Source organism: Calidris pugnax, unplaced genomic scaffold (assembly GCF_001431845.1).
Source record: "Calidris pugnax isolate Ruff unplaced genomic scaffold, ASM143184v1 scaffold25, whole genome shotgun sequence".
NCBI lineage: Eukaryota > Metazoa > Chordata > Aves > Charadriiformes > Scolopacidae > Calidris > Calidris pugnax.
The window spans coordinates 14,862,257-14,890,153 of NW_015090805.1; the positions used below are offsets into that span (position 1 = coordinate 14,862,257).

Here is a 27,897-nt window from a genome sequence, read left to right on the forward strand (position 1 = left end):
ACTCTGTCGCACTGCTAACAGAACTACAGCTGCTCTTTATTTATTTTTATCTTTTTTTTTTACATGTTCATAATACACAGGCTGTCTGGCTCATTTTCAAGATACTGAAATATCTCAATTCTCAAAAAGTACAATAGGCCATAACCACTTATGTGCTTATGCTTAGGAAACCCTTCCTCTCACCTTCCCTCCCTCCCTCCCTCCCTCCTCTTCCCAACCTTCTGTGAATTTCTAAAATCTAGAAACAAAAGTGGAAATTCAAGTGACATCTTAAGACAGCAAGTTTTTAAGACAGTGCTATTACAGCTGTTCCCTTCTGAGATTAAAATACTGTATTAAACAACTGTATAAACCAACTTGTTCTTGCAGTACTACTTTTGGCACTATGAAACGCATAGAAGTGTGAAACAACACAAAACTATCTAACCAAACTTTTACAAACTTAATGTCTGTTCAGTTGGAACTCAAGGGTTAGCTGTAGGTGAGCTGGATCTATCCAAATCACCTCAATGAGCTTTCATTAGGTCGGAGAAAACATAAGTTTGTGGTGGAAAAATTATACTAAAGCTGCCTTGTAAAGCTTATGAAGTAGTGTTGAATTTGGAGACTGGTTGGCTTTCTTTTTTCTAACATTATTTTATGTATGGCTATTGGAACCTGCTATACTTAAATGTACCATTAAAAAAAAATCCAGAACGCATCATTGTCAACTTTTTCATCAGTTATAAATTTTTCACGTGGCCACAGCAAGGTCCCTTAATCTCCTTCCTCAGTGTCACATTATTTTTAAGAATATTTTCTTCTTTTTTATACCACAAATGTTTTCCTTCCTGCAGTGAGATGAACATTATTTAAAAATGCAAAATGATTCTATATGTTACATGATGTGAGCTCGGAAAGCCAGGAAGAAGCAATGCAAGTTTGGAGTGTAGAACAAAGCAGAAACCAATGCCTATTCGGGATGTTAAATGAGGAAATAATTTTAATTGCTTTACATTAAGAAGCTATACCAATAGCACTGGCATCCAAATCACTTGTTGTGTGACCGCCCGTAAAACCTGTGGAACACTGTTTGCCTGATGCACGCACTAACATTTTTAATTTCATACCTGAGAGGCAAATGCAGAAGGGATGATTTATCAAATGGCCCAGCACTGAAAGTCTCCTCAACAAAGAGGGGATATTGCACAAATTGTGCTGTCTTTGCTACAACATGTTATGCCATGAGATAATTAACTATAAAAACAATGTCACTTTTGCAGGATAGGAACACAAGAAAAATTCACCCCACTGTCTTTTAATAAAACTTATTTCCAGAGATACTGGCAATGAAGTAAGTATTCAAGCTGTACGTACTCAGTACCTCTGAGACTTCAAGAACTGCATATAAGGGGGAGGCAATCCAATAGCTATGATTCATCCAGGCAGCCTCCCCATTCTAGACCAGTCCACAAAGAGCAGTTCCAACAATAATTCAAAGAGTCCTGAATGTACCTAGCTTTGCTACTAGGTAAAAAAATAGAAAGGACTGGAACTGCCCGAGGTCCTTCTCGCATCATCATGCCTGGGAGGCCGTAGTTTTCTTATACAATTCATTTCCTAGAGTCCTCAGAAGAGAAGTTACGGACCCCTTCTAGAACTCCTACACAAAGGGAAGCTACTTTATACTCACGGCAGTATAAACATTACTGATTGATTTAGCAGAATCATCTAATTAATACCAGAAGTAAGATCCAACTGTTCCAAGAAACCTCGGTTCATCTCAGTCCCAACCTCTCATCTGAAATTCTGTAATTCTGAAAACTCAAGTCCCAGCTGACATTTGATGTTCAGGCTGACAAATCCAGTACTCAGGCCCATAACAGCTCTACAGCGCACTAAGTAACTACTGCTAACCCGAGCCACACAGCAATCACAGGTGAGCACTCACAACACTTATCTGAATAAGTACCAGGGCTAGAAATACACTCTTTACTTCTAAAATCTTAGCCTCATCACTTTTAAAATGTGACTTAAAACTTAATTACCTTAAAATTTGAAAATCTTATTAAAGCTTAATTTGCTCTCAGAGTAATTAATGCGTCCCACAGCTGTAACTGTGGATTCAATAACAGCAGTTGCAAGGAAAATGCAGTACTAAACATCGAAGTCCCAAGGCTCTTAGTTAAAACATGGCTCCTAGGGCTGCTGTGCTCCCCAGTGCAGGAAAAGGGACTTTGGGAGCCCCAGCCAAGCCATGAAGGATGGAACTTCGTCACCAGCCACAAAGTCAGGAGCCTGGAAAACCAACTCTACATACTTCATGTGGCACAGCTGCAGACTTTGGAAATCCAGGTTTCCCAGAAGCTCGTCAAGCCAGCTGGTGGAAATCTGTTTGGTTTGCTTTTTTTTTGTTTTGTTGGTTGGGGTTTTGTTTATGGCAGTTGTAAGGGCAAATATACATCTATGAAGTACTTTTCTTCTGGCAGATTTGCTTTTTCCCAGGTAACAGCATTTCAGCAGAGAATCCCAAACCTGCCCTGGACATTGCCCTTTGATTTGCAAACCCTTCCCCTGTAAGTTCCCTGGGACCAGAGGAGATCTGGACACACAGCCCTGCTGCCTCTAAGTCCAGAAGATGGGAAGGAAAACCAGGAGGTGAGAGTTACCAAGGTTTTTCTCCCACGGGACTTCTGTCTGACTAAGGAGCCTGCCCAAGGTCCGATGACAAAAAAAAACCTTCTGGAAATCATCAATGCATTCTAGGACTGTCTCATTCACATTTTAGGCAGAAAACTGTGAGTTAGATTGAAAGTAATGTATTGGTTCTGAAATTACCAGTCTGAAGACTGGGTGAGAGGCTCAATTGTGAATTGATGTAGGTCTGCTTAAGCCTATGGAGCTAATCTCTGCATTACATTGCAAGAACTGCTCAATGATTTTCTGGGCCATATTTAAACTAAACAATGGACTGAAATTAACAACTCTCATCTTCAGATGTTTATCTGGAATTACTGCCCTAGAGCATGCAGGCAGGTCTCTTATGCAACTACATCCTTTCATTTTTTGGGCCCTTTCTGTGTACTAAATTCAGAAGAATCAAGTGTTTATTCATAAATCACAGACAAGATCTGGACCAAAAAAACCCCATTACTACCATGAACAATGGGCCAGACATTTACAGATACTTATTAGCAAGAGAACACAGAATGCTATCTCTGCTAATATTGCTTCTCAATGTAGCGTTAGAATAATGATTTTTTTAAAAGATAAGTTCGATCTGTAATTCAAATCACACCGTATCTTTGATTTGCTACCTCCTCCTCCTCTCACTCTCCATTCCACCCTCCCTCCCCCAAAAAGCTTTATACAGAGTGGCTGGAAAGCAAAGTAGGAATCTATGCAGACACTATCCATCACATTTCTGTCTTAATTGAATGACACCAGAATGAGATCGATAAAATGTAACAAGAGACAGCTTTGCATTTCCACACTCACTTATTCTCCCTCTCTATTACTGCCAGCCATCACCGTGACCAGAAAGCCTAAGTATTGAGTTTGAACATTGCTGCCAAGCAAGCTGTTAGTATATGAATAAACTTGTCAGGAAAACAATAAAACTTATAATACTGGGAAAGGCCACAATGTCAAAAGGCCGCTCCAAGCAGCATTAAATATGCTGCTTTTAAAGCTGTACTATAGAAACATATGAAGAGATTCTAAATAACACGGGCAGTGGCAATTCTTCAGATATTATTCCCCTCATTCCCCCAAGACATGTCTGTGAGCGTGTGTGTGTGACCGTCTGACATGCAGTTGTCGTGACCTCTTGGTGCAAATCTGCAATTTCAACAATAAACCCAGACCAGCTGTGATTTCCCTATGTTCAAGGATTCTGAGATCTCCAATGCATTATTGATAACCTCATTGCTGTGCTAAAAGCAGAGGCTGACGCACTCATAATCCCAGACTTTTCCTGAAAAGCTCCAGCTTCACAAACCAATCGATCACAAGAAATAAAATGAAAAAAAAAAAAGCCCCTTTCAAAACAAGGCTACATTTTGTGTATTGCATCCATTTCAGTATGCATGCTAAGTAAAAATTTAAGCTTTTTTCAAACTCGCCTTTGTTTCTAACCGTCAATTATGGTGATCTTGGTACTCCTGACTATGTAAGGGTAATGCTAGATTATCAGGAGCCTAATTAGTATGTCAGCTTTGGAGTCACATTTATGCTTAAAGTCTACAACATTGCTGTTGTAGCTAGACTCCTCAAGCAGAACTAGGGTACACTCTACTAGGTATTCTGCTAACCTCCAAACAAATGGAAGTGCCCAATGCAAACAGCTAACAGTATTAAAAAAGGGGGGAAAAATGGAACAAGCTGCATCAAGTGAATATGGTCAACAAAATGAATTAAAAAGACAGGAAGAGGAAAGAGTTAACAATAGTAAAACTGCACAGGATATAGCTTTAGTTATGCATAATTAGAAGGCTCCTGGAATCTGAAAACACAACTTTAACCAATTTTCTAGTCTCAGTTTAGTATGTAAAGCAATGCTTAGACATTGCATCATAGGAAATGTTCTCTTCATGTTTCAAGACAGACTGTCATATTTCAACTTGAAACTCAATTAGATACTAAAACAATTGCTGTACAAGTACAAGCACTTCTGCCAGGAATTATTAAAATCCAACTGATGAGACACTTGGCCTCTTAGCTTCAATAGATAATTCTTCATGCCTGGTTGACTATGTTGCATTGTTTCTTCATTATTATGTTCATGCCTAGTCTTAGAGCAGCTTTTTTTTTTTTTCTCTTATCTTTTTTTGCTGTGCCAACAATCAAATACAACGTGGCTGAAGGTACGAGGCTGAGACACTCATGACTTCACAAATTAGAAAGATTCCTTAGATCATTACTATCTAGCAAATTTAATCAAACTTTGGTTTCTGCTGATATTGCTTTTTTATAAAGTATATTTACACAGCAGACCCCAAAATAACTACATTTCAATATTTTACCAAAATTACAGTACGTATGCAAAATGACATTACTGTAATGATAACCAAATCATCAAAGTATTATTAAAAGTATGCTGAAATCTTTTGTATATTCTCCTCATCTTCCAAAACAGTATCTAATCCTGAGTTATCAATAGAAAAATTAAAATAAAAGGGTTTTTTTCTGGTTCAATGACTATCTCCTTATGTAAGACTCACCCAGACCAATCAGAACTTGTTAAGATAAAAGCATTTTCCTTATAGAACTAGTGCTGAAAAGCAGAAAACAAGTGGTGTATCATTAAAACCTTCCAATCACAGAAATCAGAAATTAAATATCTTACACCTACTGCAGGCAGTGATTTATTAGAGTATGGCCAATATTAAACATTAGACAGCACCCCCATATAACTGGCAACATTTAGTGAAGGGAGTTAAACCAGGAAAGTCTCACTGCCACAGTTTCAGGAAAGTCATAATAGCACAACTTCAGGGTGTCTGCATGTCAGTGAGAAAGAGACATTGCTCTAAAAGGGAGAGTCAAAAGAAGGATGCTCGGACCATCCTTGTGAAAAGCTTCTCTAGCAACAACAGAGGAAGTATACAGAGACTAAGTGGCCAGCTTAGGTACCCAGTTTGGGTAACTGAAGTGGGATGGTGGGAATGCCCCTCTGAAAACGCTTGCATTGCTACAAAGGGTAAACAGAACTGACCAGTAAAGATTTTATTCTGGTGCCCACTCTATGAAGCTAGGGAAAACATAACATTTTCCAGGTACGAAAGGGACAATGAAAGCTGGGAGCTGACAGCAATAGGCTTCTTCCCCTCCTCTTCCCTTGCTTGCACCAGTGGATAAGAACTGTAGACAAAAGCTGAAGAAACACACCAAGTACACACTATATGTAGTGTGACGGGTTGACGTGGTCCTCAGGAATATCGTTTAGTGATTTTTAGTTCTTATTTCTTATTTATTTTTTCGTCAGAGTTAGGTTGATGGTTGGACTAGATGATCTTTAAGGTCCCTTCCAACCTTGATGATTCTATGATTCTATATGCTACTTAGGACAAGCACAACATGTATCACTTGAAGATAGCTCCCCAGGATGCTAAAAGAAATACAAGGCAATTCTAACTTCTACTTTAAATTACGTTTAGAAGATTAGGGATTTCCAAGAACATTTGCAAATTTAGTCAAGTTTCCATATGAAGACAGAGTCTTCTCCTCAACAGACGCCATCCACATGGTAAATTTCTCAGTGGTTTACAAAAAAATTTTTAGCAACTGAGTCTATATTTCACCACAACACATAAACAAACATAAACCTTTCAATTTAATCCCTCATTAACATCAATTTACAGGGGTCTAGTTTTGCTTCCTAATAACCTACACAGGTGAGTTCCCAACTGTTATTTCAAGGTCATCTTTGTCAGAAAAGGCTGATCTTTAAACAACTCTCTCTTCCTTGCAGTTGGTTTTCATTGTGTTTAATTCTGCAAAGCATCATAAATGGCTGTTTGAACAGCAGCCTGAGAAATGCTATTTCACTTCAGGCACTAAGAAGTGAATGCTGTGGACTCAGATTCTCAGGCAAGATTAAAATCACATTTTTACAACACAAGCTGCCATTTATTTTTCCTAATTCCAGTGATTCTAGTTATTGTCTTCTCCTTTCATTTACTTGTGAGGGGAGCTCATCAAGCTGCTTACTTGAGGTTCACTTATGTATCTGTCATGAAATCCAGAATATCTAAGTTTAGAACCTAAATTCTCTGTGTAGGCATTGCAAGGAAGTTTGGACCTCCCTCCAGAGATCAAATTGATAGCACTTAAAATATATAGATGTTTGAGGTCCAGCAATACTGTCATCCTCACATTCAAGCAAAAGTAAAGCATAGACACACATTTAGACGAGAAAATCTGCCAGAGATAGGCATCAGGTTCTTCCTCAGATGTGTTTAAATACCAAGGGATGTTATGAGTCGTGAAGGCAGGGCTGCCTGCATAGCAGGTGTCTTCTGACCATCAGGGCCACAAACTCTCTCACAATGAAAACCTCCCACATGTAAAGCGGCAACAAACTCTCAGCCCTGCTGGGAAATTATTCATCTCTAGTGTCTTTGCAAATGCAGAAATCAAGGTAAGTCATCTGTGCTACTGTGTGAAAAAGACTTCAGACTTTTCCCCTGTGTGCGCACTAGTGAAATGAATTTCAGGTGTACACAGCATGAAGCTGTGGGCTACCATCTTTCAGTTACACCACTGTAGGTGAGAGCCATGAATTTCATTTCAACAGGCATCCAGGAGATAACGATTTGGCAGAAGGCCACCTCTCCAACCCCTTCCCCAGAAAGGCCACCACAGGACTGGGGCATGGAGACTGCGTTGCAGGCAATAGCCAGCGCAGCTGATGAGGCACGGTACCAGCTCCCACCTATCCCACCTTGAACCATGTGAATTCCAGTCACAGTAGGGGTTTAATGCTCCTCTACCACAGCCACCCCTCTAGGCCTGTGACAGTCTGGAGTTTTCCAGTGCCTGAAACCAGGCAAGGCTCAAGCTAAGAGCTTTCGCCCTGTGCGACCTGAGATGGTACAGTTTACCTCTGCAGATTAGGAGGAACATGTGGCACAGCCTGCAGTGACGTGTGAGCAAGTATAGATGCCTTATTGAAGTCTAAACACTTCTCCTCATGTACACTCACAGTTACAGTCAGAGCAAAGATCTTAAAGTACATAAAAGTGCAAGAAGGACAAAGAAATAAGATATGCACAACTCTACCATGTGAGGGTTGCAAGTGGACACACAAGCAAGCACTACCTTTCTGCCTTTTGGTGGGGTGGTTTTCACCTACAAACACTTGACTAAAACCAGCTCAAGCTGTTTTGCTAAATATCATTCTTTGCTGGTACACTAAAGAGCTACAGCTTCTCTTAGCTGCCTTTGAAATACAGACATTTGCAGATATTTCATTCTGAACACATGGAAATCAGGGATGGGACAGAGTTCAGAATTACTGGTGCATTGTGACTCTGCTACAAAGTTTTACTCTGCTTTCATAACTGAAGCACGCTTTAAAAAAATAAAATAAAATTCCTTCAGCAAATTTAAAATAATTCAACTTGCCAAGAATCTTGATGATTTTTCTTTAATCCAAGAAACAGCACTTACATAACACTAAAAATTTCTACCTCCAAATGCCAATTTTCTCTCTCCTTTTTCCCAAAAACTTCTTGAACTCCCTGGGGGGAGGAGAGGTGGAATTTATGTCAAAAAGAGGCATGAATTTGCTTATAAAATTTAGTATTTCTAAAGATTTTTTTAAATAACATGCCACATTATAATGATTGAAATGTTTATAAATTTCTACACCTTATTTTAAAATTAATTTTTAAACATAAGTCATTACGAAAGATGAAACAAACACTTCAAGGAATAGGAAATCATAATTTTGAAAACTGAGTATAACTAAGATTAAAGATAAATAAATAAAGATAAAAACTTGTGCAACAATCACAGACACAATATTTCATCATTGGTGCAGTCCTCTACTAGTGAAATGAAAGATACAGTTCTCAATTTTTTACTAAAGGACTAATTAACAGAGAAAATAAGTATAATTTGTAAAACTATAAAAGATTATTAACTATTTCCTCCTATATTTTGAAGTCGTCTTGGCTTTCAACTTTTTTTTTTTACTAATTTATTCTTACAAGGCCATCAAAACTCCCTGTCAATAGTCATTTCATATTTAGCTCCTTCCTTCTCTGTTCTACTATGGTATATGATGTTCAAGATATCAAATTTTGTGACATATATCCATTAACCTTTTTTAAAAAAATTCTTAGGAAATAAAAAAATAACACACACAATCTGCTTTTTCCGTAGTGCTTGTATAAAAAACTAGAAGTGGCTTTTCCTTACTGCATTTATTCTACACTTTCAAATATTTACATAGCATTAAAATGATATAATTTAGAAAACACGGATAAACACTGCTCTGTACCAAATACCAGTTTCATTAATAGGTAGAAAATATGATGACAAATTCTGTGATGTTATTCTAGTCCACTGAAATAGAACCACTTCATCAAACACACTGTAAAACAGTAGGAGAGAAGGTAAGGGGTTTGTAACTGGTAAAACAAAACAAAGGCTAGATTTTGTAAAGTAGCTGCTGGGTAAGTTGCTAAGGAGCGCTTTGATATGAAAAACTAATGTTTTAACACATGAATCAATTAACAGATTATGTTACTAATGTATTCCTTCATATCAAAATGACTTGAAGGTCTTGAACAAATAACATTTACATTATTTCAGAAAAAAATTATGCCAGAAATCTGTTTGTTATCACATTTCTATAAATTATGCCAGAAATCTGTTTGTTATCACATTTCTATAAATTATGCCAGAAATCTGTTTGTTATCACATTTCTATAAATTATGCCAGAAATCTGTTTGTTATCACATTTCTATAAATTATGCCAGAAATCTGTTTGTTATCACATTTCTATAAATTATGCCAGAAATCTGTTTGTTATCACATTTCTATAAATTATGCCAGAAATCTGTTTGTTATCACATTTCTATAAATTATGCCAGAAATCTGTTTGTTATCACATTTCTATAAATTATGCCAGAAATCTGTTTGTTATCACATTTCTATAAATTATGCCAGAAATCTGTTTGTTATCACATTTCTATAAATTATGCCAGAAATCTGTTTGTTATCACATTTCTATAAATTATGCCAGAAATCTGTTTGTTATCACATTTCTATAAATTATGCCAGAAATCTGTTTGTTATCACATTTCTATAAATTATGCCAGAAATCTGTTTGTTATCACATTTCTATAAATTATGCCAGAAATCTGTTTGTTATCACATTTCTATAAATTATGCCAGAAATCTGTTTGTTATCACATTTCTATAAATTATGCCAGAAATCTGTTTGTTATCACATTTCTATAAAGTAATTATTGCATATACTGAAGAAAAAAGTTTACTCTCACACATTACCACTAAGAATATTTATGGAGAAGGAGAAATGCAGAAGAGGCTTGAACTTAATAATGTAGGGCCATTAATTAGCATCAAATGAAAGAAAAGCAATAAAGCAATTTTGTCACCAATTACTGACAATTTGCCTAAGTACAACCATTAATTTTGGATAATATAACCCCATAAAATTAAGGGAACAGAATTATTTGAATCAATATCCTTTGCTAGTCTCTTTCCACTAATTTAACTACTTTAAGGAGTATCAAAAGTTTTGAAACCTTTAAACGCCTTAAGAAAAATGGAAAAACATATGGTTATGATTTCCTACCTAAAGGTTGCTGGCTTTTGGTTTAGGGCTTTTTTCCCTCCTTTTTATTTTGGCTGAAAATAAGGAAAACTAAGGCGATTAAAACTGCGACCCTTTGGATTTACCACAATCAAAACATTTTTTTTACTTAGGTTTTCCCTACCATTTTAGAGAGCTTTCATAAAAGGAAACCTGATTGGGAGAGCCAGGAATATCGATGTTTAATAGTTTGATTAAGGAATCTCCAGGAATTTACAGTGAAGACACTGTAAATATTAACATTAGGCAGCGACAGAGATTATATATTTGCACTGGGGTATGTTCCTAGCCTTTCCCACCTCCGGTCTCAAGAAAAATGACAGAAACCACCAGCAAAGCCCTGTCGTTCACCCCCTCAGCTCTCATCCCCAGCAGAATTTCCCTGACAGGCGGCATCACCCACCAACTGCCATTGGCGGAGAGCAATGGCCGTGCAGATGTGGCCACAGCAGCCTTGCCTCCCGCGTCCTCCCTCTGCCCCTGGCTTCCTAGCACAAGGTCAACCAAGTATACACAGCATTTAATCGGTACGGCTACTCAGGAGCAAACTTCCTGAGTGCTGGCAAGCACAACCGGCCCGGCATGGGTGACCCTCTGAGCTAACATCTGAAACATTAAAACCAGGCAACGTGTCCTGAAGCCAAAGTTTTGCAAAACTCTCCGAAGGCTAGTGATGACTTTTATTAAGGAGCGTGCTCTCTGGAGTGCCTTCTCCCTGGTGCTTGTCTGAGTTCACGCACCGGGAAACCGGAGCAACCTTTTTGAGAAATATCCATACGTATTTGGGAAAGAAAACGCACGCCGAACACCTCCCCGTCCCCCCAAAAAAACTCGCTGAGGAAACTTACAGCGTTTAATCAGCATCCATATCAATTCATAAACCTCGGGTGCTAGAGTACAAATAAACACTCTAAAGGGTTTTAGCCGCAAGGAGATAAGATCTCTCCCTGGGGAGACGGCTAGAAACTGCTCCATTGCCTTTGTGCAGACTACTGGAATGTGCTTGCTTTTCATTTCGGTCTTTGTGTCTGGCACTCAGGCCTCACAGGCAGTGTCTTAAGCCATGCAGGGTCAGGGCAAACAGAGAACTGCATTCATGGACAGATCAAGTTTATGTGAGAATCTGCTCCTCCTGTGCCCTCAATTTCCATTTGAATTGTTAATAAAATCTCAGCCTGAAAGCACATGATCCCATCAGTGGGGAAGTCATGCAGAGAATCCTCTAGCTCAGAAAAACAAAATTTCTTTATCTTTTTCATCTTCCTCCTACATTCGTGGGAATTATGCCATGTAACCCCCCTTCTGAAGTAACCCCCTCCCCCAGCACAACACCTGATTGCCAGCCCACAGCTTGCACTAAAAAGCAGGGGGGGGGAAGAAGGGGAGAGAAAGAAGGCGAAAAGATGCACAAGCAACGCTCAGCTACAGCAAAATCACAACCACAATAATTGCACCTTCGTAGCAGTTTACAGACTCCCAGACACCTTCAGGCAAAAGGAAACACAGATATTTCGTTTTTTAAGTTAATTTCCAACAGCTGATAACACTAGCTGCAAGACTTTCCCACAGCTTTATGACACTGCATGAACTATAGGGCCACAGAGATAATAAAAGGTCACACATAAAGGAAAGAACAGAGCCATACCCCAATTAACTTGGTCTCCCCATGCAAAAATTGTACAGGAACAAGAGCCGGTATTTGCTGCAGGCATCAGACATGCATCTCCTAACCTTGCCACGGTCTAACTGGGCCTCTTGTTTCTTCTGCCTTTGCTCCTCGCAAACTGTTTTAATATTGAACGCTTTTCAGAGGGATGGGCTGATGAACGAAAACATGAATTTCGTGCTTGCCCTTTAAGGTGGGTTAAAGGGGGTGCTAGTAATCAATTACAGAACAAAAAGCAAAAGAGAGACTAGAGATTTTACAAACTAGATGTCTTACAGTTTACACGCTGTTCTCTAACCAAAGTGCCCCCCCCCGATTTACTCCTTCCTCAAAAACATTTTTTTGTTTTTCTAGGGACAAAGTATAATACAGTATTCATGTAAAACCTGTGTGAAATGCAACAACTCAGAGAGACTGCTGCAGCTTTCACTTGTTCTTTAGAGCAGCACGTCAGCCCTGGATGAACAATAACTGCACTAAATATACAATAGAATTTAAAATCTTGTGGTTTTATGTGCTCCCAGCCCCGGCCTCTGTTCCCTCCTCAATCGGGAAGATGTTTCTGTTTGCAGTAGTCTCTGGAATGTGAAAAGCTTTATGGAAACTGTGTCTCTGGGACCAATCCTGCCCAGAACCTCACCCACCAAGGCTTCCTCTTCTGCCTGGTTACCTCAAAGGACTTGCTCCTTGCAGTAAGTACAAACTCCTGGAAAAGCAGATTAGACCTTTGCCTGCTTCTGAACAGGGCTTGGCTGAATCATTACTGAATATCATTAGTAGAAGAATTTCATTATTGTGGCAATATCTCAAATTCGAAAGTTAAATAAAAAATAATGCAGGCATTTGAAAGTTCTGAAGGCCTGGGTGTCTGCTGGTTTGAACTGAGGGGGGTCACACAACTGGGTACAGGATCTATCATACATTATATTCATATCAATAAAGGATATATCACAGCAGGTGTTGAGGATGGGTGTTGCTAGTACATGATGAAACTGTTTCTGTTCTAGTCCTGATTTTACACATTTTTAGCTAGAGCTAGTGGAGTTGCTCCTTGGGAAACATAACCAATGGATTGAGCCCTTAAATCTGTTCACCAGGTGTCTGCAAATAGGTCATGTGTGTTATTAATTACTTCGTTAGTCACAAGTCCTTGAGCAGTGTATGCAAACATATTTGACCCTATGACACATTTTTTAACTGACCGATACAAACAATCACTATTCATTATTCACAATGTGTGACTGGTCACTTAATTCACAAAATTGTGCTCTTTTTCTGATTGGGTGGCCTAAGCCATGTAGAAAAGGCAGCCTTTTCCATTTGCTAATTCTCCACAAATGCTTGCAACTGCTTAAGGAATCTACTTTCACATCAGTTAAAATGCTTTGTTCAAACGGGACTTTCAGTGCAACTGTTCTTGCAAATACTTGTTGCGGGTTGCTTTTTCCCCACAGAATCTGTGACTAGTGAACGTGGCTTTGACTTCGCACTATGACTACTTGGAGAGCTGCTGAGAGAGTAGATGAGTGGATAGCTTCATTGCACCAACATTTGCACGCTCACAGAACACACTGATTTCTGTGTGGAATCTACAGTTTCAATATATCATCTAACCCTGTGACAGGATGGCTGCAGGCTTTCTTGTCCCAATGACCATCTCCATTTCTCCCCAGTGCCCAAGTATAAACTCTGAAAACTCCCATTCCTTTTTCGTAAGGTCATCCTCTCATCATTCCAATACCTCCTTAAAACTCCTTTCTCTTGGATAGCTTATTGATGCTCACTCATATTTTATGGATACAGTGAAAGCTGCCCTATCAGAGCACTAAATACAACACAACTGAGAGCAAGTGCAGAGCACAAGAATGTCCTTTCACTAAATGCAGACCAGAACTGTAATTCAGTGTGTATGTGGATACAGGGAGGAGGAGAACATCATAGCAGGAAGTTGCACAAAAAGGACGTATCTCATGTACATATACACACACCTCAGTGCAATACAAAGTACAGCTCTCACTATTTATCTGTATCTATTTAAAACACGTGCCAACTATAACCTCAACTTAATCTTTTTTACTCTTTGGAAACCTCTCTCAAGGCCAACGGACATAGTGTAAAGAAAGTAGTAAATAGTCCTCTTATTAGGGTTTTTTGGACAGAACACCTGTACTATTTGGACAATTCTTTACTACATGCAATATATACCCTCGGAACTAGCTAAGAATGTGAACTCCCATCAGTAAATACAAATATTTTCATTGTTTTTTAAATACTCTCATTGTTATTTCCCCAAAAGAATGGCAGGGCTAAAATTTGTTGTCTTTGTCCAATTTTTTTTTTTTTTTGTCTTTATCCAATCACTGGAACAGGCTGCCCAGAGAGGTGGTGGAGTCTCCTTTGGAGACATTCAAAAACCTCCTGGACAAGATCCTGTGCAACCTGCTGTAGGTAGACCCACTCTGGTGGGGGGGTTGGACTTGATGATCTCCAGAGGTCCCTTCCAACCCCATATGATTCTATGATTCTAATTTGAAAAAACAAATCTTAACAGATCTATATAGGCTTTTGCCATAAATAAAGCTAAGAGGAAAAGAGAAAAAAAAATTAGAAAATTAACCTAATTCTATCAAAAAAAAAAAAAAAGGAAGCTGAATTAAATGCAGGCACCTCAAAATTATCTGGTAAAATTCTCATTTATTTTCTCCTAGGAGATTAAAGGATCCACCTGGTGTGGCAGATCAAGAAAAACCATGGTAAAATTCAGCAACTAAACTTGCATCTTCCAAGTTCTAGCTAAATGCCTTAACTAAACAGCCAACTTTCCTCAACACCTATTTCCTACTTTACCTTACATATACATATTCTAGGTACAGCACGTATTCTCTACATGACAGTCTGTGAACTTAAAAACATCTGAATACCAAGGTAATTTTAAAAAAAAAAAAATTATAGAACACCCTGAATGTCGATATTAATAGTGTAATATAATTCAATTATTAGAATTAAAAGATTTCTTTTACTCTACAAGAGTTTGATATCAGTATATTAACAACTAATGTTAGTACTTCATTAAACTATTTTGTATAAAATAGTGAGATTTGCAATGCATATACCCCAATAAAACATCAATAAAATAAGGCTTATTCACTCTTTTTAAATAATGCACTTACAATATTCCAGTAACATTCTCTAAACAACATTAACTGCTATTTTTTCAGGTAATAAGCTGATAAACAAAATGCATCCATTCTTAAGTAACTGAATGTAACCAAAGCACATAGTCAGCAGAATTCCCTTTCAACAAAATCTAAAGCACTAAGCAAATATACACAGAAACAACAATGCTACATAACTCCTCTCTTCTTAAAGAATACTTTTTCCTGTCTCAAGTGTATACAGAGACAAATTAGACTTAACATGAAGTGGTTGTGAATTTTCATGAGTTTTAGAAAGCTGGCAATTCAGCATGCAACAAAGCCAGATTTACCTATCTAGGTCATCCTGATCTTAACTGGTGTGGCCCATTGCTGACTTGTACTTACATGGGTTTGCTAACTGGGCCAGATTATATGCTGTACATACAATGTAAACAATGTGATCAAGGAAGTGGGATTAAAATATTAATTCACGTAAATTTGAACAGATCTCTTGAAATGAGATTACAGACTTAGTTAAACCACACTTTCACCTTCCCTCTGGCAAGGGTGTATCCTTGAATATCAAAACCACAGCTACACGGGCTTTTTTTAATTTAATTAACCAATATAAAATATTGCTCATTGCAAAATAACATCTACATTTCTTAGATTTCTGTCAGTAAAAATACAATCTAACTTTTGCTTTTAAAGCAGTACTCATGAAAATAAATTTCTACGTATTGCATGGTGGATTTTAAATACTTATAAAAATTTACATTGATCACATTAGGATTAGATTTTAAGTTTTTTTCATTCTTGAATAAATACTCTGCTTTACTTTCTGTTTAAAGATGGAAAAAGAGAATCTCCCTATTAGTCCCCTATATACGAGAGGGCACTAGACAAATGTTCAACAGCAAATAAAACAGAATATTTTTTTCTACCATGTTTAAAACCCAATGTCTTATTTTATTAATCCTAGAAGCACTTTAAAATACCTAGAGGACAGCTCGTTTTGAAAAGCTGGAGAAAAACCAATACCAATGCATCTGTGAAGATACCAGTTACCATCCTAGCTTGCACAGTCTATTCAGAAAGCTTAGGCACTTCCAGCCAGCCCAAAGTTGCAGAGATATGCACCAAGAATACCCCCAAAACCAAAGAAAGCAAACAAAATACTCATGTTACTCCTTCCTATTCATCACATCAGCTGCAGGACTGCCCAGGAAGGGAGGAGCAAAGGAAAGCAAACAAGCCTGTTCTTGAGCACTCTCATCACTGCTCTGGGTCTATCGCAGGGTCCTCCTAAGCATAAATTGAGTCTATCTGCTCCAACAGGCCAATTAAAATTGGAGATATCTTTATTTAATTTGCAATATCTGGTATTTCTAATGTAATAAGCAGCTTCATCTGGTATGACTTAGGTCTGGTTTAACAAGTGAGCTTTCAGGGATGGATACGACTAACAACTTTACCAGCTTTTTCATTTTCTCAGATGTCTTTCCCCCTCTTTTCTTGGTGAGGCCCTGTGACTTAAATGTATCGACCACACGCTTGCACAGCAAACAACAGCATAAGCTTCTGCTGGCATTTACCTGATTTAGCTTATTCTAGCAAGCATGGATGGCAGTGGCAGAAAAGACAGAGATGAATGACTTTTTGCACCTGTGCTGACAGTTTCCTAGGCAGTCCAGGCACACCTTGATTGTGTTTCCCTTGATCCTATTCTCCTACCTGGCTAGGTGGAGCTTGCTATGAATCTGCTACATATGCTGTTAGTTTTACTCCCTTTTCCTAAACAATTACTTTCTAGAGCAATTAACAGAACACAGTGCACTGCTTCTTTCAAGTTTCATACATTCCAGGCTCTCTAAAACTTCTGTCTCCCAACAGTTAGAGAATCTGAACATGAATCTAAGTTTCCAATAACATGGCAATATATTTTTCCTGGAGGTTTTGGGAGGAGAACATTCCAAAACTAAAAAAAAAAAAAATCAGAACAAAATCAGAAATCTAGGTTTAGTTCAAGCATCAATAACTACTTAGTTCAATATATTAGATACCTATTTATCCTTGAGGATCTGGACCTAATTGATGACCAAAAAAAATCTTGAAAGGTTTAATTTTGAAAGATACACATCTGGTCTGTAGTAACTTCCTACTCTCAGAAGCCCTGTGTGGTTTTTAACTTTTGCTATGCTGACAAAGCAAGACTGGAAACCTGTTAGGATTTAAGAAATACATCCTCAAAAGTCAAGCTTAGTGTTTCCCAGTTTTTAAAACTCTTTCCAAAGTGCTAGGCAGCTCTGCATTTTCTGCAATACATTACATAAAGTATTTTTGAATTAGTTCATTAAATTATCTCAACGTTATCAGCTAAAATCAATATACCTTTACAGTGAACAGTGACAGATCTGGGATACAGGGACAAGGATGAACAGCGTATGCTCAGAGCTCAGAGAAGTATGAAAGAAAAGCGCAGGGTAGTTGAGCAGCATTCACCTGAGACAGCTGGATATAATAAGAGGTTAGGAGATTAGTGAAGAGTTAGGAGATTAGAAAGTAGGTCCTGCAACACATGATGGTCAGCAAGTAGGCATATGTTGTATCTTCTACATATAACTCCTATTTAGGTGAATATGGTGGATGCTCAACTCATAAGAGGTGACTTACTGTAGCAAAATGTTAGAGAATCCAGGTTTTTACATGTAGAGGAATACTACGGTTTCTGATGTAATAAATCTAACAGAGGAGACAGCAAACCCTGGAAAAGAGGCAGGCTTATCCCCTCCAGGTGCTGCTCTATGGCCAGCTTGTGGTTTGTCTCCAGTCGTCTCCTGGCTCAGCAGGCACCACATCCACCATTACCAATTGATGGGATCAATTCCTGCTCCCTTGTTGCAGCTCCGCTGGAGGTGAGAAAATCCTGCCAAGCTACAGGGATGCTTGTGGCTAAACACATGATCCTGGGAAGCTTTATATCACAGAGCTCTTTAAGGTTACTGGCAGGGATCAACTTTGCAATTCATCTTTGGGGACATCTTCAAGAGTCTCTTCTCATGATGTATCTGAAGGAATTTCTGTGATAGCAGAAACTCTATAAACCTATGATTAAGGCAGTAGTGAGGGGAGTTAGTGCACCTAATCAAAATTGGACTCAAAAGGTACAGCAGGAAACAAGATTAGGTGATAAATCACTTTATATTGCAAATTTTCAAAAAAGAAAAGAAAGAAAGGAGGAAAAATTCAATAAAATGGTCCATCTCAAGCAAACAGGAGTAATAGTCCAAGAAATGGCTGTATCCAAATTGTGTAAGTCAAACAAGGGCATAAATCTGAGAAGTTAAGGTAAATAAATGTGAATAAAAGTACATAAGATTTTTAAATTAAATCAGAAAATCATGTGTTTAATTCTAAAGGGAACCGTGTATGCCAGAATATTGAGTTATACATTGCTTTATTGAAGAGTAGGTCAAGATCTTATCAGCTCTGTTATGAGGAATGTCAATAAAAGGCTGTGCAATGATAAAATGTTTAATTAAAAATGAACATTGTGCAACATATGAACTCTTTGTATTATACAGTAAAAGGAGTCAAATGTATTATGTTCTCCCAGTTACAAATTGCACTGAATCATTTTCGCTCCATCAAACATTCTTATCACTATCAATTTTGTATAAAAGTAGATTTATTTATATTGGTTCCTTTACAAATTACTTTAAGATTATCTACCTCCAGGGTTCTTCAAATACTTTGAAAATCTAGAACAACTGTGATGAGAACACTAGGGTCTTGTTTTCTTGGTACTCTTCCAGTTGATCTAGTGGTATGCTTTGGCGAGTTAATTAACAAAGCAAAAGCTTAATCCTGATTCAGTGTGTTGATCAAAAAGTAACAGGAACTAGCAAGATTAAATATTTTGGTTTACTACTTATATCATATACATGCATACAACATCAGCACCCTAAAGATGTCTAACAAATCAGTAGAGAAGGTAACAAACTCTGAAACCAGGAAGAGCACACAGAATTAAATGAGGCAATACTCGGGGTAGACAGACATCATGTGTCCTCCCTGATTAAAATAATCTTACCTCCCCACCCCCTCTGCAACGCTAACCATCTTAAACAGGAGGAATTGCCAATGCAAAGATACTTATCTATGGAGATGTCTCAGCAAGGGATTTCAAGATGGGAAGTATGTCTTTTACACAGTTTTAAAGGAATGAAGCAAAATGCAGGGAGCATAAAATGGTAAATTAGCACCATAGGACTAGGCAATAAATGTCTTAATACATTCCTGGCCTTCCCTCCTGGCATAACTTTGTATAAGAAAGCATAACAAGAACATTCTTATTTTGGGCTGAACATGTAAAGAGAAGATTTTTTAAATATCTCTACCACTCAGCTTCAAGCCCCCAACATAAACAGAGATACACATACACTGCACAAACTTTTTATGGCTATAATTCTAAAGACTCAGCCTGAACTGGGAGGGGTTTTTAATGAAACATATTGTAAGTTTCCTAAAATAAGGTCCACCACTAGAATGGAACTTCCAATAGGAGCTTATGAATGACCTTAATGAACCTGAGATACTGAAACAGAGAAATCAAATAAAATATCAGATGAGAGCATACTCAGCATTTTTCGTCTGTCCCTTTTCCCCAAAGCAATTAATACTTGCATTAAGAAAATGTCCCAGAGTCAGAAAAAGCTTTGATGTCACATTCATGCTTTTGACAATCAAAATTTAGCTTTATATGTCACAGACCAATTTTAATAAACTCTTATGCTTGCCCTATACAATTAGTGGAATATAGTAAGCAAAGAGCAGTTAAACAGTAAATAGGCTCATAGGAAAGAAAAATTATGTACAAAGAATTCCGATGCCCTTTAGCATAAGTTTTTCTAAGTTATAAATGACCTCTGGGCAATACATTCTCCAACCACAGGGGCGTGAAAAAGTCTATTTTACTAAAGCACAAATAATACTTAAGAACAACTTATCACCCATGGACAAAAAATATGTTTATTACATCAAAACAGTTGGTAAAGGAAAATCCAAAATGTGCTCAAGGAAAGAGTTTGAGATCATAGAAACTGGCGATATTAAAGAGCTATTAAGTGATCTAGTCTTTCCTCTCAGAGTTAAGCCTTATTTCTTGCAGCCCGTTTTATAGCCTTCAACAAGCAGAATAGTTTTATATTGTTTCTTACCTGTAGGATTGCCACCCCATCCCTTGGGAAATTATTCTGAAGTCCTTTCTCTCTTTTTATCAGATAGTATTTCCTGAGAGTCAGTCTATAATTACCCCTAACAATACCGTCATATTTAAGGATAGAAAAATATAGGTATAGAAATATGTTTTTCTTTGAGCATAGGATCCCTCAAATCAAGTACAAATAAACTTCAATAAGAGAGAATTATTACCTAAGAAGCAGATTTGGTAGTAATATTAAAAACTAAGTCCTCAGAGGAGGTCTAGGGAGAGGCATGAATAGAACAAATTCTTCACCAGGAGCCAGCAGAGATTCCCAGGGTCACGGCCTCGCTGAAGTTAAGAGAAAAACTCCTACTGATTTCAATGGGGCCACAATAGCATCCCCATATTTTATTCATAGTATATCATCACAAATGGAAACTACAAATGAAGCATCATGAGGCGATGTGCCTATAATTCGTAATGTTTTCTTCCATCGTAATAGCCAAGACCTCTCCCTGAACTCCAACGGAGGCAAATTAGTTCCACATGTCAGATACCAACCATAATATTTTCCCTTACACTTGGTACACAATGAGGAGATGCAGTACAGCACAGAGCAATTAATACATTTCTTTTTGTGAAATAACGCATGACAGAACAACTCAGAAAAGACGTCGCTCACTTGAAAGTGGTGAGTTGCTAGCCCATGAAGAGCAGAAGTAGGAAAAGCAATCAGTGAAAAATAAGACAAATTATTTCTCTGTCTTATTTAAGATGTAAGACATCTAAGACTGCCTTACATCTTCCTAGTGGTTGCCTTACTTGCTTCAATTCAACGCTTCTTTCTTTGCAGGTCTCCAGGTACCCCCATTTACAACAATTCTGAAGCTGGGATTACAATCTGTCACAATACAAACTGAATGAGGCCAGGTGGTAGGGTTCCCTGCAACAGAAATCTAATATATAGGATAGGACTGCTAAGCATAGGCAACTAGTGCATTTTGCATACCCTACGGTATCCTGCCAAGGGCTCAGCTGCCATTCCAGATGGCTGTGGGTCTATTGCACGTTTTGTGTCATATTTACCAGTCCCATGTTTAAGTAACAAGCTCTCACCTCAATATGTCTTTTACCAGTGAGAAAATAGTAAACTGGAACCAATGCCTTTAGGCAGTATCTCTTCATTACACTGCACTTTAACCAGTGATGATGTCCATAAATAACATGCAAACATTTCTCAAAATCACTCTCATTAAACCATTGTATTAGGAAAGAACCTCAGCTATAGAGAGCTAATTAAGATATGCTGTTTCTGACAACCCATGCACAGGGAATACAGACTATACTTGTAGTCACAGGTAACAGTCACAACATCCCAAGAACGCTGTGGAACAAAAGTGTAAGACTAATGAAAGCTCTTAGAACATTGTGGTCCAGTATAAGACCTAGATGCATTAATAGCTCTGTTTGGTGGATACAAAGAGGAAGCCGCCAAAACCAATGGCAAATCAGGGTGAAACGAAACACAGATCCAGCACAATACTCTATTTTCACAACTCCCCCCTTCATTGTCATAGTTCTACAATTACCCTATAGCACTTATTCATGGTTTGCTAATCACAGGATCCTCTCCAAGCAAGTCCCTTTACTCAGTTTCTCCAGTTTGAAGCTTTTCATATATATTCTTTTTTGCTTTCCTAGCTTCAATTTGCTCTAACCCATTTTTTGAGGCACCATGTTGAAGAAAGATCATGTGTACTTGATCCTTCTGCTGCTATTTCAACAGTTTTTAAAACTACAAGCAATGAATTATGTCCAGTAAGGAAATCATTGAAATCATAGACACTGTTTTTTCTCACAACCAATGACAGGAATTCAAATATATCCTTTCATTCCCTAGTTCCAGTTGCTGATCATGAATGGTGGGTTTTGCTGCAGTCCAATGGTGGTATCTTGAAAATACCTTCTGCTGATAATTTTAGAGGTACAGCCAAGTAATAGCAGCAATAGCTGTGAGATCAATAACATTTCTCCAAAACTTTGAAGACTTAAAATACCTGTTTGACTTCATTTATTTTAAATAGAAAAGTAATTATGAACATGATAATCAACCCATGCCCTTATAGAAAATAAAGAGACCTACCTTATTTCAAGAGACCTCTTCCATTTCCCCGTACTAATCAGTGGTGCATGTGGCATCAGCAGAAGAATGGGGCATCAAACCAGAGAGAAGTTGACGTCTACAGAAAATCTTACTTTCCAGGCCTGTAACATAAAGACAATGCACAGCTCTTTCAGAAACACTGTCTCTGTCAAAACATTGCACTGTGTAATTCCAAGATTATTATTGATCAATTCATCCCTATCAACTCTGATCTTTTAGAATGGAAAAAAAATAAATAAAAGACTGCACCACTCTTCAACCTGGCAAACTCAACTTGACATCTAAAGTTCAAGCCATGATTTTAGGGGTTATGCATCATCATCAGTAAACTTGATCAAGTTTATAAATATAATAAAGTGCCCATCTTTGAAAAACTGATTTCTGCCATTTACAAGTAAAGATGCTGTTACTTTGTTTATGAGCTTTCTTTTATTTGCCATGCATCCAGTATACAGAGGAATGTTGCATACCATGGCAACAGTTTCAAAATATGCAATAACTGTAGAAGTGTGAAGATAAACATTGTAAAGTTAGACATAAGTGAACTAAAGACGTTTATGTATGTCAAATTGAAGGTAATATTATTAGAATTTCATTAATTTTTCTGATAATGCATTAACCAAAGTGGAAACTGACTTCTGCTCCTGTATCCACGTGGGCTTGTATACAACCAATATGGACACACACAGAAAGGGAAGTGGAGAGGCGGAGTTGATTGTTAAAGAACAAGTTGAGACTACAAGGAATACAAACCCCATTAAAAATATATATATAGATAAAATTTATAAACATTATTTCCAGGCATTCTCTTTTCACAGTCACCAGCAAATTTTGAGCCAAATTCAAAATAGCTTGTAAACATGCATAACTTCAATAGAGTGGCAATCAAGTTTACAAGGGATTAATTTAATCTTTTATTGTATAAAGTACCAATGACATAATACATCCCTTACCCTCTTTCTTTGGAGTAGCAGAATTTCACTAGCACTTTATTTTTACTAAAGGTATGCAGCACACAGTTAAAACGTACCATTTTAAGGCAAGAAGAAAATGTCTTGCAACAAAGTGTCTTTCTGAGTTTGAAGCATTTTTAGTGACTGAAGACAGAAAATAAATATTTTCAATCTTTTGTTCTAAGAAGTTTGTAAACCAAGTGCCTGCCTGCAGAATGCAAATAGAATGTTTTCCTTATCATTGATGTATTTTATAATTAAATGATTATTTCTCCCAGGCAAATTTATTTTTCAATTGAAAGTAATACATATTTTAGGTACGCAAAAATACAAATCAATTGATTTCAATATAGTGTACATCCCTTTCATTAACCTCAACTGTTGAATTATGCCTGTATTTATCATGTCTGGGTATCTACTTATATGGATACATACGTGATTACAAGACCAAACTTCAAGAAACCCACAGTTCAAAACGTCAGCCATGTACATACTGTAGATGAGTAGGTCCAAACAAGGAAACAAGCCTGGCATGCTTCTAATTGGTTTTCTCTATTAGCATACACAGAAATCCCCACAGCAAAAGCCATGCACAGGTAAAATTATTGGGTTTCAACTACTTTTTGCATAATGTTGTTAACCCTTGAAATACATATTTTAATGCAATCAGGCACTGTCATTGTTGTGTTTGTTACGCATATTATAGAATACATTGAAATTCCAGTCCCTCAACTGGTAGTCATTCAGTACTCAATAGTTGCACCAAGATATGACATTCTCCTTCAATTCACATAGTTTCATCCTGGTGAGAAAAGGGTATATAACTATGTACCATAAAGGAAAAAACACATAATGAATATCTCTACAACTGCTTTGCATAACACAATGTACCAATTCACTTTCACAGTGGCGGTCAGTCTTAGTAACAGGCATAGGAGGATAACCTGAAACATCTACTGCTGCCCTAAAAAAAAATCAGGAGATAAGCATTTATGCAGAATGCTTGATACAAACTGTGTCAAGAACTCTGGTCGTATCTGCTTTAAATATGCTGAAATAGGGTTCCACCAACACTCTTTACTTCATAGCTGATCAAACGCGGTATTTAATACATAAATGATGAAGATAAAAAAGCCCATAGAATAAGAAATTATAAGGTATACTCAAAAACGTAAAGTATAAGTCTTTAATAAGCGACTATAGCACACCTGTCTCAAATCAACAGCTTGTGGAGGGTCACAAGTAGAGCTACAATGGAAAACAAAACTTTTGGTCCTAAAGCAAAACAAAATCAAACTCTGCGACGGACAACAGAACTCACGGGAGGGGAAAAAAAATACCAAAACAAAATCTTATGATACTGAGACATTATATGCTAAATGCCATCACAGTTCTTCTCTTGGATAGGGAATGAGAATAACTTCTTATTCAAGGTAAGTGTAATAGGAACACATTACTATGAAATATCAATGTCCTGCTGTCTTCCATAGTAAAGTATAAGAGTAAAAAATATACAATTACATAAAATCTGCATGCTAAAATAAACACATAAAATCTGAATTTGCTATTGATAAACTAAGAAAATATTTTTGAGCCATCTTTGGTTATTTCCAAGAATAGCTATGCTAATACTTTGAGCATCTTAAACTAATACCTCTTTGTTAGATAAAAGGAAATGTTTCTATACCTGTTTTTGTGCCACCATTACAGCTTTCTTGATGTATCATTTTGCTAAAATACTCCTTCAGAATTCAATGTGATGAAAGTAAGGGAACATACAAGAGCTGAGAGCTTATGAAATACAGAAAGTGAACCAAGGTGTTGTCTTCTCCCTTTTCCTTTCAAATGGCAATAGGCTAAGTCCTAACTTCTCTTTTTCATGTGCTATTTTGCCATTGTCTTTTTTTTCTTTCCCAACATTAAGAAACACTAGAAACCAGAATATGAATCACTTCCTCCCTAATCTTAACATTTTTGCACTAAAAACGATTACAGTGCACCAACACAACCTCCAAAATTGCTTGGGTAGTGCCATTTTGGTGTTTCTGAAGATAAGTCTGACAATATAACTACTGGCTAACCCAAGAAGCCAGCCACTAAGATAAAGACTTTTTTACTTCCTTATTTCACCAGTATTACTGCCTGAAATCCATTTTGGTTTCATCCAGAATGAGTTAGATTAGATTGCTGAATTTGCTTAAGGATACCTGTATTTATTAAAACTGGCAACCTAAACTTTTGAGCTGACTTTCATTAGATACCCAAGAATCCTGCAGGCAAAGGCTTAATGAAATTATACGTATTATCTTCACTGAAATATCACTAATTGGAGGAGAACAGATGCAACACTAGGCCTGCACAGTTAAAGATGACATTAAAAGTGGTCTGAATTCTCTTCCTCAGAGATGCATCCCCAAACTGGCACCCATCAAGATGTGACATCATTGACCTGAATTTATCACACCAACAAGCCCTCCATTCTGTTCTTTATTTTTGAAATATATACCAATTTCTTTCACTGACCAAGATCTAGATAGCTAAAGTACTATTTTTGACCTTCAAAGTCACTGGAGTTGATTTGAAAAGATGTCGCTGGTCCCCAAATCTTTGAACATTTTTGGAATGGAGCTCACAAGTAGAATTCTGAGGTTTGCAAGCATTTGAAAATATTTCCTAAATGTGCCAATTTGCCCTGAGAAAGGTCGCTTCTCTCGTGTCATTCAGTCAGAAACAGAAGTGCTAGGATTTTTTACTAAAGGTGTTTGAGCCAGTGTGACAATTAGAAAAATAATGAAGAAACTATATCTGGAATCATTTCTAGATAATATACTTGATTCTATACCTACCACAGTCTAAAGAAACAACAAAACTATTGACTCCTAGGACTACGCCTGAACAGTGGGGATTTTTTTCCCTTCTCATAAAGGACTGACAACTAATGTTCTTAAAATGGCAAGGATATTAACTATCTAAATACATTTATTACCCCTTCAGCCTTGTATTTTCTGTATTACACTTAAAGAATGGTTTATTGTTATAATTACTATAATTTAAAAATTAGAATATCAAAGACAGAGATGTTTCTTTTGCTGAACAGATATTAAGTGGGAGATTCACAAAAATGAAAAAAAAAAAAAAGGCTGGAAAGCTTCTGTAAACTTTGGGTCTATTTTCCTTTCGAAAACCTCCTCAGCAATTGTCATTTGTTGACATTCAGTTTCATGACAGCAGATTATTGCAGAAAATAAAGTTTGAAAATGAATTTGAAATTAATTTTTCATCAGCCACAGTTCTGGCACAGGGTATTTGTCACCCTAACAAATGTGTACTAGAATTAATCTTTATACTGTACAAGCCAGGAAGCTTCACAGTAGCTTCACACCAGAGCAGATCACAGAGAATTATCGGATTTATTATCCTTTTATTGATCTTCCTGAGACATTTGGATGAACTGACTCTGATAGGCTACTCCTTAGACATATTAGATAGATAACTTAACAAATTTCAGGGCAGCTGACCATGACCAGGTCAATATCTCACAGGAAGTTCTTGCTCATATATACCCATCACTTGCCAGGAGCATGTCTTTTCTGATCTACAGCTGTCTTCCGATAAACAAAACAGACTACAAACAGAGGAAGTTAAAGCACCCTAATTTTGTCTTTTGAATTTAGACTATATTTGTGGCTTAATAATATGCTGGTTTGCATAAATACTTTGAAAGATCTCCATTATTCTACTGTTACCTAACTATTGAAAGGAAATGCGTCTTCAGAGCTGAATCACTCTTACATTACCAATTTTTGCTTTTAAAAATGTCAACTTCTGACAAAATGAGCAGCCTTCTGCAGCATGTTTTATTTTGAACTGTGGAGCAGAACAAAAGGAAGGACATTTAGTAACTTTTTAAGAGGCTACGTGATCAAATCTGGCAAGGGAATGTGTGACTTACCATGGCAGATGCAAAACCTGACAAAATTGTTTTCTAACCATGCTAAATACATCACATGCTTCTGAAGTAGAGAAAAATTCCCTCCCTGCCAATCTCCTCCTACTGCCCAGGAATAATGGGTTCCTCCTATTATACCATTGGTCAGGAGCCTTTATACCCTACAGAGACCAAGGCTATGTCCAGCCTAGGACTATGCATTCTCTAAACCTGGAGTCTGACCCTCAACTCACCTCCCACTCAAGCTGTAGGGGCACAAATAACCTGAAATCTCACGTTTCCTCCTGGCACAGCAGGCTGGGCTACCTCATTCCTGTCACTTGCGCTCATGGGAGGCCAAGCAAGCCAGAACTCTGAGGCCACTGTACAGCAAGTGGTAACCACTAGCTCAAACACTCCCATGTCCAGGGATGGAAGAGATTGTATCAGCCCAGAGAAAAGAAGGATGACTATTCTTCCTTCTCCTTTCTGTCCTTCAGCTCTGCCCTAAACCA

The 27,897-nt window shown here is 37.5% G+C and overlaps 1 long non-coding RNA gene across 4 annotated transcripts in view; it reads right to left on the reverse strand.

Annotated features, from left to right (window-relative positions):
• The window catches only part of LOC106885784, a 301,614-nt gene that overhangs the window by 169,723 nt on the left and 103,994 nt on the right, over nucleotides 1-27,897 (reverse strand). For all 4 annotated transcript variants that reach the window (XR_001411500.1, XR_001411497.1, XR_001411499.1 and 1 more), the window contains one exon: nucleotides 22,481-22,602. This is a non-coding gene — a long non-coding RNA (uncharacterized LOC106885784). The remainder of the gene's footprint in view (nucleotides 1-22,480; nucleotides 22,603-27,897) is intronic.